Genomic DNA, 11,570 nt, shown 5'->3' on the forward strand with positions numbered 1-11,570 from the left:
CCATGTTATATTTTTTAATGCCCAGCATACATTTCCTTCTGATCCATCTTTCCATCTCTCTGCTCAGTTTAATTGCTCCGTTGTGGATTTTATACTACGTTTCTCACTGTATTATTTTAACGATCCTTTGACTGAGTCAGACTGGAAGAATCCCATAAACTTTAGTGACACTGTGGGTGATGTAGATGGGCACAAATCAGCCCGCAGCCTTGCTCGCGATTCTTTCTGGGGCTCCCAGGGGAAAGCAAACAGTTTCAAGATTTGACCTACAAAAACTTGGCGGTGGCTTGAACCGAGTCCTACAAAAGCAGGCATCGAGGAAGCGCCACAGATAGGTCTCCACGGTCCAGCTGATAGATGGTTTCCAACAACTTTTGCAGCTTGACCATGGCCATTCTTGCTTGAAAAGCATAAAACACCTCTGCCAGGTGCCGGTGCCAGGCGGCTCTGCGGAGCATGCACCGGAGACTGCAGCAGAAACACCAGGAGACAGGAGGGGAAGGACAGCCAGTTAAAACATGTTTTCAATCAGCTTGACTATTCGGACGGGGAGATGCATGTTACGTAAATGGACTGAGCCAACCCAGAAATGAAAACACTTTCAGCAAGGGAGTGAAGGAAAGAAAAACAGTTTCACCTGCTGCTCTCTTTAGGCGAAAGCTGCTGACAGAGCAGCGTGTGGCATGTTGGAAGAGGCAGGTAAAGACAGAGCTGGAGCGGGTGCTGTGTGGCAGGTTTATTCGGGATGCTCCTGGCCAGCCACGGTGTTACATCAGCTCTTCCAGCATTAACGCAATATCTGTTTGGCTCCAGACACGCACAGGGTGCTCTCCTTAGAGCCAGCGTCGTGGCGGCAGTGGCAGCCGTAGTGCCCAGCATAGCTTCATTTCACAGACTTATCTATCAGCTTTAACAAGCAACTCTGCAACATCTGTTCCTGATTACCCAAATAATTAGGGATGCCTGAGAAGTGTGGGATCCATGCTGAAGTGCCAGGTCTCACGCAGCCCGGGTGATGGGGCAGGGAGGACCGATAGCAGTGTGTGCATGTACTGGGGGCTGCAGTGGTCCCAGGAGATGTGGGGAGGGTGGGTGGCAGCCCCCTGCAAGGGGGTTTTTTGAGCACTTTCTGGCTGGATGTCATGGGCAAAAGGAGGGGACGTTGCCACCTCACCCTGTAGCTACTGCTTGTGAGAGGCTCAGCCTGGCACGTTGTTCTGGGGAGCAGCGTCAGATGATTTCTGGTGGGATCTCAGTTCCAGGTCCGTGTAGACAAATTCCTGCACTCGTGGTATGTACCATTGGAAGCACAGATGCCCGCTGGGCTGATGCGCTGCCTGGATTAGGCAGCAGTTGGGCAGAGGTTTTGTGGTGCTCAGTTTTGGGCTGAGGCACCCCGCTAGCTGGAGAGACAGTGATCAAGGTTTAAACACGTCCTGGTTGGGATTTAGTGCTTACTACTAGCTAAATATTTGGGAGGAAGGAGGGGGTACAATGCTGATGTTGCACACACTGGTGTAATTTTGCCAGCTCTGGTAGGGCTTATGTGCCTGGGTAATACAGACACAGTTGAAATATGAATTGCGTCTATTATTTATGCATTTGTATTGGTAGTAATTTTGCTTTTTTTTTTCTTTTTAAAACTCATCATAAAGAACAGAAAGAGAAAGATATAAGTAACACATTTTCAAATGTTCTTTCCTAGTGAATTACTTGGCCTGACATTGGAAATGAATTATTTTCCATTGTACCAGTGACCCCTGTTGTGTGTTCTATTAACACCACATGTTAAACTTTTATATTTTTAGTAAACCATGACCTTGTACATTCTCTGTCATTTCCCACTGGCATAAGTACAACACATGTGGTATGAAAACTAACGGTTTTCATTTGTATACAGTACTTTTATATCTTAGGCTTGTATGAAAGCACACAGGTCATGGTAATCAGGGCATCCCAGGATTTTACCAGTTACAAACAGTCACAACAAAGTGTATGTGTTTTCAAAAAACATATTTTTGGCATAATGCTCTCTTATGTGTTGTGCAAATCCAGATGAAAATGGGATCTTGAAAGGCTGTGTTAAATTTTTTGATCGTGCTAATCCAAACAACTGTCTCCAACACATGCACAAGCAGAAGGAAGTCTATAAAATGTCAGGTTTGTTCTAAATATCTGCAGAACAAATGTGGCTCAGGAACATGACCAAGTGTGCAGAACTCTTAAGATAAAAGATGATGTCACATAGGTTCGATATTTTATTTCATCGAATGGTAACATTGTTCTAGACATCTAAAAATTATGGATGATTTATGAATAGAGCTCAGGGTATGGAAGAAAGAATAATTCCTTCCAGTTGCCCAAATATTTCTTTTTTCCCCCCCTCTTTTTCTCTTTTTGTAGCCTGGACTTTTTAGATGTGAGTTTTAGGCACAATGGTGTGCGCTCTCAGCACGTGCCTGCTCACACACAAAGTGTGGTTGCATGTGTAAATGCTGACCTATGTGGTCATTTGTGCTTTTTTTTGCTGAAATCCAGCCTGCTCTGCAGGTGCTTTCCAGTACTGATCCGTCTCCTTTTCTGTGCTGATCCACAGGGCTTTCTGAATCATTATTGTTTCCGATAAGAAGTCATGTTAAAAAAAAGAAGAAGTTTGAAGTCAGGTAGAGGTTATCCTCAGTTGCTTTGCTGGATTCAAGGTCAAGACACACAGCATCATCCAGGACTGAGAGTGTTGCAGGTCTCCATGAGCCAATGTACAGCAGCCGTTAATGAAATGGAAAAAATCCCCAAAATGGATGATTTACCCATCATACAACAGCACTTGCTCTCCTGTTTCCTGTTGAGCCTCAGCAGTTTCTCCACTTAGTTATCTCAAATCTGTGCCTTTTTTATGTGGTGGACACCAGGAACTCAAACCTCTTCCAGATTGACCTTTGCAGTGTAACCCCCCTTGGAGCCGTGCTCCTCCAGGAGTCCACCTGCTGCTTGCTTTCCTCTATTTTCCACCCATCACCTGTGCGTTGGTAGCACCTCTCAGCACTTGGACTGCTCTTGATCATCGGCGGTGAAGCGACCGGTTATCCCCTGTATCCCATGCCCCTGAGATGCTGTCTCAGACTTCCTAGTTGGGAGCTTCACATTACAACATGACATAATTGTGTTTGTGATGTAACACCATGTCTGCCAGGACAAACTTGCAATGTTTGGCTCGGCACCAGACAGGCTTGGATTTTATTTATGGCAAATAACTATTGGCTCAACAATCCCGTAAGGATTCCTTTTTGTCTCCTCCTTGTGCTGCGGCCATTGGTTAATAATCACAGAGTTTCTAACATAAAAGAACACTCCCTGGTAGTAAAACCTTAAAACAAACTTGTGCTTACAGTCATGCTGTGTGGAAGGCTTTTTGCTTCGATTTGCCTTTTAGGATTTAGCCCAGAGTGGTGTCTAAAGTTGTCCCAGCACGCAAGTCAGAAAACAACCCAAATTTACCCTGCGTTGCATGGAGGGGACCAGGTAAATGAGGAACAAATATATGGGGAAAACCCCACGATTGCTCAGAGAAGTGACCTCTGCCTGGTGCACAGGCATTGTCCTATGGCCACGCTGTGCAGCTGGGCTGGCTGGGCTGGGAGATGATTTTTAGCACAGAAATATCTCGGGATTCCATTACACCTTATTCCTTTATGCCTTAAACATCTCCTTTCATTACCTGCTTACAGAAATTGAAGCATGGCAAGGCTGTACAGACACATGGTTTTGATCCATGGGGACCGTTCCTTGTGACTCGTCCTGTGCCATGCTCTCAGGATTGTCCTGGTTTTGGGGTGCTTTCCCTCCAAATCCTTTTCTGGGTTCATATTTTGCCTCTGATTTGCCAAGAAGATAACACGTCACTTTCCTGAGTCCCTTGCAGTCTCAGAAAGTCCACGATGGAAGAGGAGAATTTGATGTACTGGTGAGAAAACCAGAAAACCAGATTCTTTATAAATACAATATAAAATAAAAGCTAATATAGAAAAGGTTTTCAGCATGTCTGCTGTGTAACGAGAAACAAACAAACCCAACTCCATTTACCTAATGGGTTTGAAAGTGTGACTTGTCAGAGATGGGGGTAAATCTCCCATCAGCAGAGATAGTAAGAAGGAGGGCAGAGAGAATACAGCCAGGAAATGGTGGAGGAATGAAGAGGAAGTGTAGCAGAGAGAAGAAAAGAACAATAAACCAAACTAAGGAGATTACAGGGGAAAAAAAACCCAACCAACAAAACAGCCAAGGAGGAAATAGGAGACAGAACTGTGGCTATATACAAAATCTAGGATGTAGGGTACTCACTCCTCCAGGGTGTATATTTGTGTATGTAGGAGGGGTGATAGAGTTTTTCTGTTCCTAATACATACTGCAGGTTGCCTGAGCTTTGAAAATTGAAATTATTTTTAAAAAAAGAAAAAAGAAGAAAAAAAAAAGCTGAATCATTGGTGACAAAAAAAAAAAAAAGAAAAAAGCATGGCCTAAAATTATAGGGAAGAACTGTTTATTAAAGGAAGCCAGTCTGAGGGACTAAATAAGTCCTTCAGCCAGACCCAAAGGCTGAGATGTTGTCAGCTGCTGAGCTCCATGAGTACCTGCAGCAGATCAATCAGGGCTTGTTATTCAGACTTAAAAGACTGCTCTGCTGTTGAGGGTGTCTGGGAAAAAGCAGAAGGATGAGAAGATCTCTTTGCTGGGTCACTAGGTCTGTAGAGATGATCACTTATGTTGCAGTCTTTCTGAAAGTCATTCTTGAAGCAAAGCCACCCCTGCCCAACACAAATCCCAAACTGCATCCATTGGCCATCTCAATCTGGTCCTGGGGACCGATGATGATGGTGGGCTCTTCCAAGGTGGGAAATGGAGCTCATCAGAAAGCAGCTTCACCGAGGGCTTGTAAATCAAGGGACCCCCTTGTCTGGGGATTTTCCTGACTTGGCGATGCCACTTGGGATGACAGAGTCCTCCCCAGCGTGTTGCAATGGCGGGCTGGTGGGTGCTCTCCAAGGGCAGCTCGCTGGCTCCTGGCGAGCGCGCCTCGAATGACACAAACCACACTGGGATTTGATGAATAACAGAACATCAAGTCAGGCAGACACTGGCTGGCTTTTCCACTGTAGCTCTCCCCCTGCTATTATTTATATACCGTTTCACTTGCTTACATGTAACTTAAAACCAGCCCGATGTCAGCAGCCCAATCCAGCAGTGGGCCAATTAGCCTGGAGTAGCCCTCGCTTTCTTTCTTTCTCTCCTTCTCCCTCTCTCTGCCTTTGCTTTTGCATGCAGGAATAAGGCTGGCTACTGTTAGGCATTCCCAGTCGCGGCCGAGAAAAGCCTGTGTGCCAGTTCAGTGGCTGAATATGGGCCCTGTTTATTTTTTCAGAGTGGCAATTTTCAAGGGGTTGGAACAGTTGTTAAAATTAGCGTAAAGAATTTAAGCCACAGAAAGGTTCTTTCACCTTATTCTTCAAAAAGCCAGTTGTTTTCCAGAGCACCCGCCCCTTCCAACCCGCCTGAAAGCCTCCCTTTCCATCTGGGAATAAAAATCGCAACCCTCAGACCCCAGAGCAGCGCTTGGGCAGGTTTCGGTGCGATCAGGCTCATTTCCATGTGCCCGAATGACACCTGCCAGGAGGGAGAGCATCGAAATCCATCCCTCGGAAAGGCTGAGCAAACCCAGCTGAGCTGAAAAGCAATCGGAGGGGATGGCATGCCCTTGTGCTGCTCAGAGAGGATAACAAATCTCTACTTTGCCATCAACAGAAGTAAACATCCCCTTCAGGACTGACGGCTTTTGACATCCCAGGGGCTGTGCAGCATCAGGATGGAGGGAGTGATGCTTTCTGACAGCTCTGCATGATGGCTGGCCAGACCCCCTTCCCACGGGTGGAAAGAAATAGGGATTCCCTAGCAATTTTCCAGCCGTAAAATGGGATCCTTCGTATCTGCTCCGAGTGCTAGAGCCTTTCTCTCCTACCAGGAAAGCACAGCTCTGTACCAATCTCTTAGCAAGTCAGTGCTGTGGGCAGAGGGTTTCGTTTTGAGTCAGGCTGTTTGCTTTGTTTTGGAAAATGAATGGCAGATAAGCAGTCTGGAAATGCAAAGGTTTGGTTCAGTTACTCCAAAGTTGCTTATTTAAATTCTGGCCAAGGTCTCTTGAGTCAGCAAAACTCAGCGGGAGAACTCATAAAAATAGGGTCTCTTTTGAAAATTCACATGCTTCCTGTTTGTGCAAACGCTGTGAGAACTGGCTTTCCCATGGCATGTCTGCGCTGGAACCAGGAAATAGACGGGAATTTGGAAACAAGAAATAATTGCTAAAAAAAAAAAAAAAAGAGAAAGATAATCACATTTCTTTTTCCCTGTCAAGCTGAAAGAAAGTTTCTCAGCCCATTAGTCAACTGACTTTAACCAGGTTGCATTGCTCCAACCCAGATTGTTGCAAGCCAGTTCTGGAAACTACGTTAGTGGAGCAACACCATCCTAACAAGGTGTATGACTTTCTCCACGAGTTTGGAGCTCATGGAGAGCAAATCCTTCTGCTACGAGAGGGGATGCAACCCTGCAAATGTTGCACCAGTGGACATCTGCTCCACAGCAAGCGTTGAGAGCTTGTTTGCAGAGCGTGAGCTTCACCCACCCTCGCTCATGCATGGACACCAGCATGGGTAGCTCATCTTGCACATAGCCAGCTTCTAGGTCTGTATCCATACGCACACTTCTAGCAAAGGCTGAAGAAGAAGTTGACTAGTGCTGGCACTCATCTAACTAGTCTTGAGGCAAATGGGAGGTCTGCCCAGCTGGCATTTTTCTTTGCATTTAAATAAAAATTTTCTGAAGTTTTTAACAGCCTGGCAAAACAAGGGGAAAAAACAAGTGCCCTGTAAGCTTGTTAGGAGGTGGGCTGGCTTTAAATTCAGAGGGGAGATTCAGATGTAAAATCCAAAGTAACTCCACTCAGCCCAGACGAGTTCTTCTAGATATACTAGAGCATAACTGACATCATCTGGCTATTTTTCCATCGTCATGTATAGAAAATTAACTATCAAGTCTGAACAAACATACAAATCTCAGAGCGCTTACATTGTTAGGATGGATGAATATTTATGAGTATTTTTATTGTGTTTTCTTTTTTTCATTTCCATCATGGCCACATTCAAATTTGTGCTTTCTGGGCTACCCACTAACATCTGAGAATAAGTATTTTGATCAATTTAAATTTATAAGATGAAAAGCATTTATGTTTTGGCATGATGACCTTGGGTAAATTATGAGCTGCTGCTGTTGTTTGCATCATAGATAAAGAAAATATGTTCAGTTTAAAGTCCCAAGGCCTCTGAACACATCAGGTTTATATTTTTTTTCTGAACATTTATTCTTCTTAGGTAATTTCTAGAAATTATGTCATCGAGTGACTGCACAGTCTACGTTTCTTTTTCAAATTCTGCGAGGGAATTCCCCAAAAGAGCCATTGCTAAACAGTAGGAATATACAAATTGGGACTTTCCTGACATTAATAGATGCAGAGCTGTGATTTTACGAGCGCTGTGGGGATTGTGAAGGTGTTGTATATTCAGTCACTTGGCAGAGAGAGAAATCCCCTTGACAGAGAGGGGCTTGGCACCATCCAGATGTGCTGGATGATGCTGAGCCCCTTCCTGTCCCCAGGTCGCTCAGTGCCTTAGTTTTAGGGTCTGGGGTGAGAAAGGGCATTTGCCTTGGACACTGTAGGATGCTTCCACATGAAACATATGCCCTGTAGTAACACAGTGTTTCCTACCACCGCCTTCCCATGCACATAGAAAATAAAACACCCTAAAGGATTTCTAGGGAAGACATTAGGAACAAGAATAAAACCTAACCTAGATCTTCTTTTTTGAGGTTTAGAAAACAATGTGCTTTGTGATACAGAAAATACTTACTCTCACATCAAGGATTTTTTTGCTAAAATGTGACTGCCCTTCAGCACAGGGGGCAAAACACGACAAACATTGCTGTGGCTCCACTGGGACCATCAATTTTCACAGTGACAGTGTTACCTGTGGTTCTTGCTTCACCCTGAACCCCCATTCAGTACATCGGTCTCCTGCCTTCACCCGTGGGAGGATTCATTTATCTCCCCAAAGGTCTTGCAGGGTCCAGAGCACCAGAGGTTCCTCCCTCTGGGAAAGCAGAAGGGATGAGATGGTGATGGATGCCCACCACGTCAGAGCTATTTAAGTGTCTGGTGATGCACAACGACACTTTGAAACAAATCGACTGATACTGATGGAAGCTGGCACAGAGCCACTGCTGCTGCCTTCCGAGCCTCCCTGGAAACGCTCTGCTCATTTTAGAGGCCAGATCTTGTTGTTTTAGTCCTCGGATCCATGTTCTTTCAGGGCTGGGGGACTGGGTTGCCTGTATATCCATTCCTAATGGCATATCTCTACCTGGGGCACCTGCATGGGACTGGTAGGTGCAGCACAGAAATTATTGTCAACCAGTGCTTTTTTGGAGCAACAGCTGGTGGCCAGATGTTGTGTCCTACTGTGCTTAAAACACTCCGGGGACAACTTAATCCAATGCCACATGCATTTCTAGGACTTTTCCCCATACTTCATGCAAGCTCCACTCTTCTTTGCTTTTCTCATCTCCCTGTAGCCCGGCCTGACCTGGCCTCAGCAGTCCATCCACACGGCAGCGAGCTCAATTTGGCTCACGCAGCTCTGCCAACAGCCACAAAGTTTCTGCCTCTTCAACAGCAAATTTAGTCTCAGGGAGTTGCAACCACTGAATTTGTCTGTGCGTGCGGGTTCGTGGGGCTGCTCCCTTGCTTGTCTCCAAAATCCAACATGAACAAAATATTTTCGAGCTCTGTAATCCCCCTGGCACTGACATTTGTCCCACTGCTTCCAGCAAAATACCCCATTTTCAGCTTGATTTAAAGTCCACTACAGCCTGTGGAAAACCTTCCATCTAGGGACTCTCTGGGATTAGAAATCTCTAAAATGGGAATGAACTTTTCTAGCCTGTCTGCTGCATAAGGATTCAATTCTGCTCCCATTTGAATCCCACGGGGAGCTGGATTAGATGGATATAATCACAGAGCACTGAGTCCTTAAGCAGTTAGCTGTTTCACAGCAGTGCCTTAGTAAAGGCTAGCAGAGTCCAAAAAAGTAAGGCTCACACTAGATAAACAAACAGATATGTTGCATATAAAATAATTTTTCTTCTCTACCCACTGGTTGTGGTGTTACGTGGGCATCTCACTTTGAGAAAGTTATGGAGATCTGAAGCCAAAATGAAGCATGACAACAGAACTGAGGAAGGTTTGGAGAACTTGCCCCTTGAAGGAGCTTCAGATGGTCCGCTCCAGGACAGTAGTTTTTAACCTGTCTGCCCAGTGGACCTGCAGCCCTTGAATGAATCCACTAAACCCCTCATTTTTCTCACCTATCTTGCAAGAAAATCTTAAGTACAGTCCAGATGCCCTCAAGCCTTTGGATCACAGGTTGAAGGAAAGCAGAGGAATTAGATGTGGAGCTGCTTGTTGCAAAGAATGCTGAGTAAGAAGGAATGAGTGCAAATGTCTGTTTGGTAGTAGGAGACATTTTTCTCCCGTAACAATAGTTCAGTGCTGAAAACCTCCCCTGCCATGTTGTTGCTATGAACTTGACTGGACAACTGGTCTACCAAGCCCTTATCTTGGCTCCCAGTGACTAGAGTGCACAGGCTGGGGAAAAAGAATGTATATATCCTTGAGCACAAGTATGCTAATCTATGCATTCAGAGGCATTAAGGGATACCAGAAACATTACTGAAACTGTTCCTCTATTTCAGCTTTCTAAATAACACTCTCCAACCCAGCCACTATCAAGCAAAATTTCTAAGGTTTAGTGATATCTACCCTTTCCAGTTGCAGAAAGAGAGAGAGCCAGAGAGAAACTCTATTTTCACTTTTAATTGCCTACACCAGCTATCTGGCTGCTGTTGGAGCAGATTTCATAGCATAAACTTGTGGGTGAGAGACAGATATTTTTACTCTGCAACCCACCCCCAGAGCCCTGCAAATAGTTGAAGGGAATGAACATACAGTAGTTAGCCATGCTGGTTTGATAAAAGTCGCTAATAACACCCTGGATGCATGGCTGGGCTTTGCCTTCCCAAACCGCACCACATACCAGTTTTCGTGACACATGTTCCAAATAAAATCAACCTCATTTTACTCCTAGAAGGACGTCATTTGGAGAGGTGGGATACAGCGATCTCCAGCCCAATGCTCTGCCATAAGGCCATACGTTAAAGCCCTCGTTAGGACAGGAGTTATTTTCTCCAAGCTCTACATGCTGTTCAGTTAAAAGTTTTCCCAGGTTTGTGGATAAGAAAAATCTTACCTCCTCATACCCAAGGTTTTTTAGTTGATTGTTTTGCTCTCATTCTTCATCTCTTTGCCCCAAGAACCACCCTAGATTCCCAAAGAAGTGCCCTCCCTGTCCTCACCACCACCTCCAGCTCCAAACCACTGAGTGATCTATACCCTCTATCCCACCCAAAACCAGTACAGATGGTGAAGTTACCAATTGTCTTAGAAGATACATCAGTTGAAGCACTAAAAGTGCTGTTTGCTCACCAGCATGGAGATAACAGAAATGCACCAGGACCTTCCCTGTGTATCAGAAATCCCTTGGGTGCTGGTTGGTGGTCCTGGCACGCTGCAGGAGAATGCTCTTCGTCTGGCTGATGCATAGCACAATGGGTTATTAATGACAGCAGGAGCCAAAATGTTACTATAAAGGCTTTTAAATTAGAAAATCAAACATTTACTGTAAATGGGCTCCTAACCCAGCAGATCATCTGCCATATTACCTCAACCAATGGTATAAATTATAAAACTGATTTACAGAGTGAGAGGAGCCTTAATATCACACAATCAACCGATGGAATGAACTGGATGGCTACAATTCATGTTGTTCTACTTCAGACGGAGATTCTGTACTTTTGCTGCTTCTGATTGCTTTCTAATTTTTTCCTGCTCATCCATCTCCTTTCTCAAGGCATCATCCAGGACACACTGAAGGCAAGAGGAGTTTTTCTCCTTAAATGGAATCTTAAATAGCATCTTGGGTTTTATTGTAAAGAGACCAGAAAAGCAAGAATTAGAAACCAGCATTTCAGCAACAGAAGACCCAAGTATCTATTTGGTGATTCAAAACATCAAATTCCAAGCATTAAAAAAAACCCACAAAAAAACAGTCCCTAAGGTCATTGCAATAACTTGAACTGTGGGGATATTACAAGTGCACTTAAGATTCTTTATATGTGCTGCCATCAGGTGTTTGGTTCTCTATGTTAGAAAGAAGCTCCAAGGATTTTCCTTGTGAATGAGGAAGGCTCAGGAGACAACACTCATCGTATTACCAGATCTCAGAGCTCTGATCATAATTTTACACTTCCAGTAATCCCATCACTGCCACAACTCCACAAAAGGGTGACACAGAAACAAGATATTTTTACCTGCTAGTCCACAAAAACCTTCTATGGCGAGGGAAACCCAA

The sequence above is a fragment of the Balearica regulorum genome, chromosome 13 (genome assembly GCF_011004875.1).
Source record: "Balearica regulorum gibbericeps isolate bBalReg1 chromosome 13, bBalReg1.pri, whole genome shotgun sequence".
Taxonomy (NCBI): Eukaryota; Metazoa; Chordata; class Aves; order Gruiformes; family Gruidae; genus Balearica; species Balearica regulorum.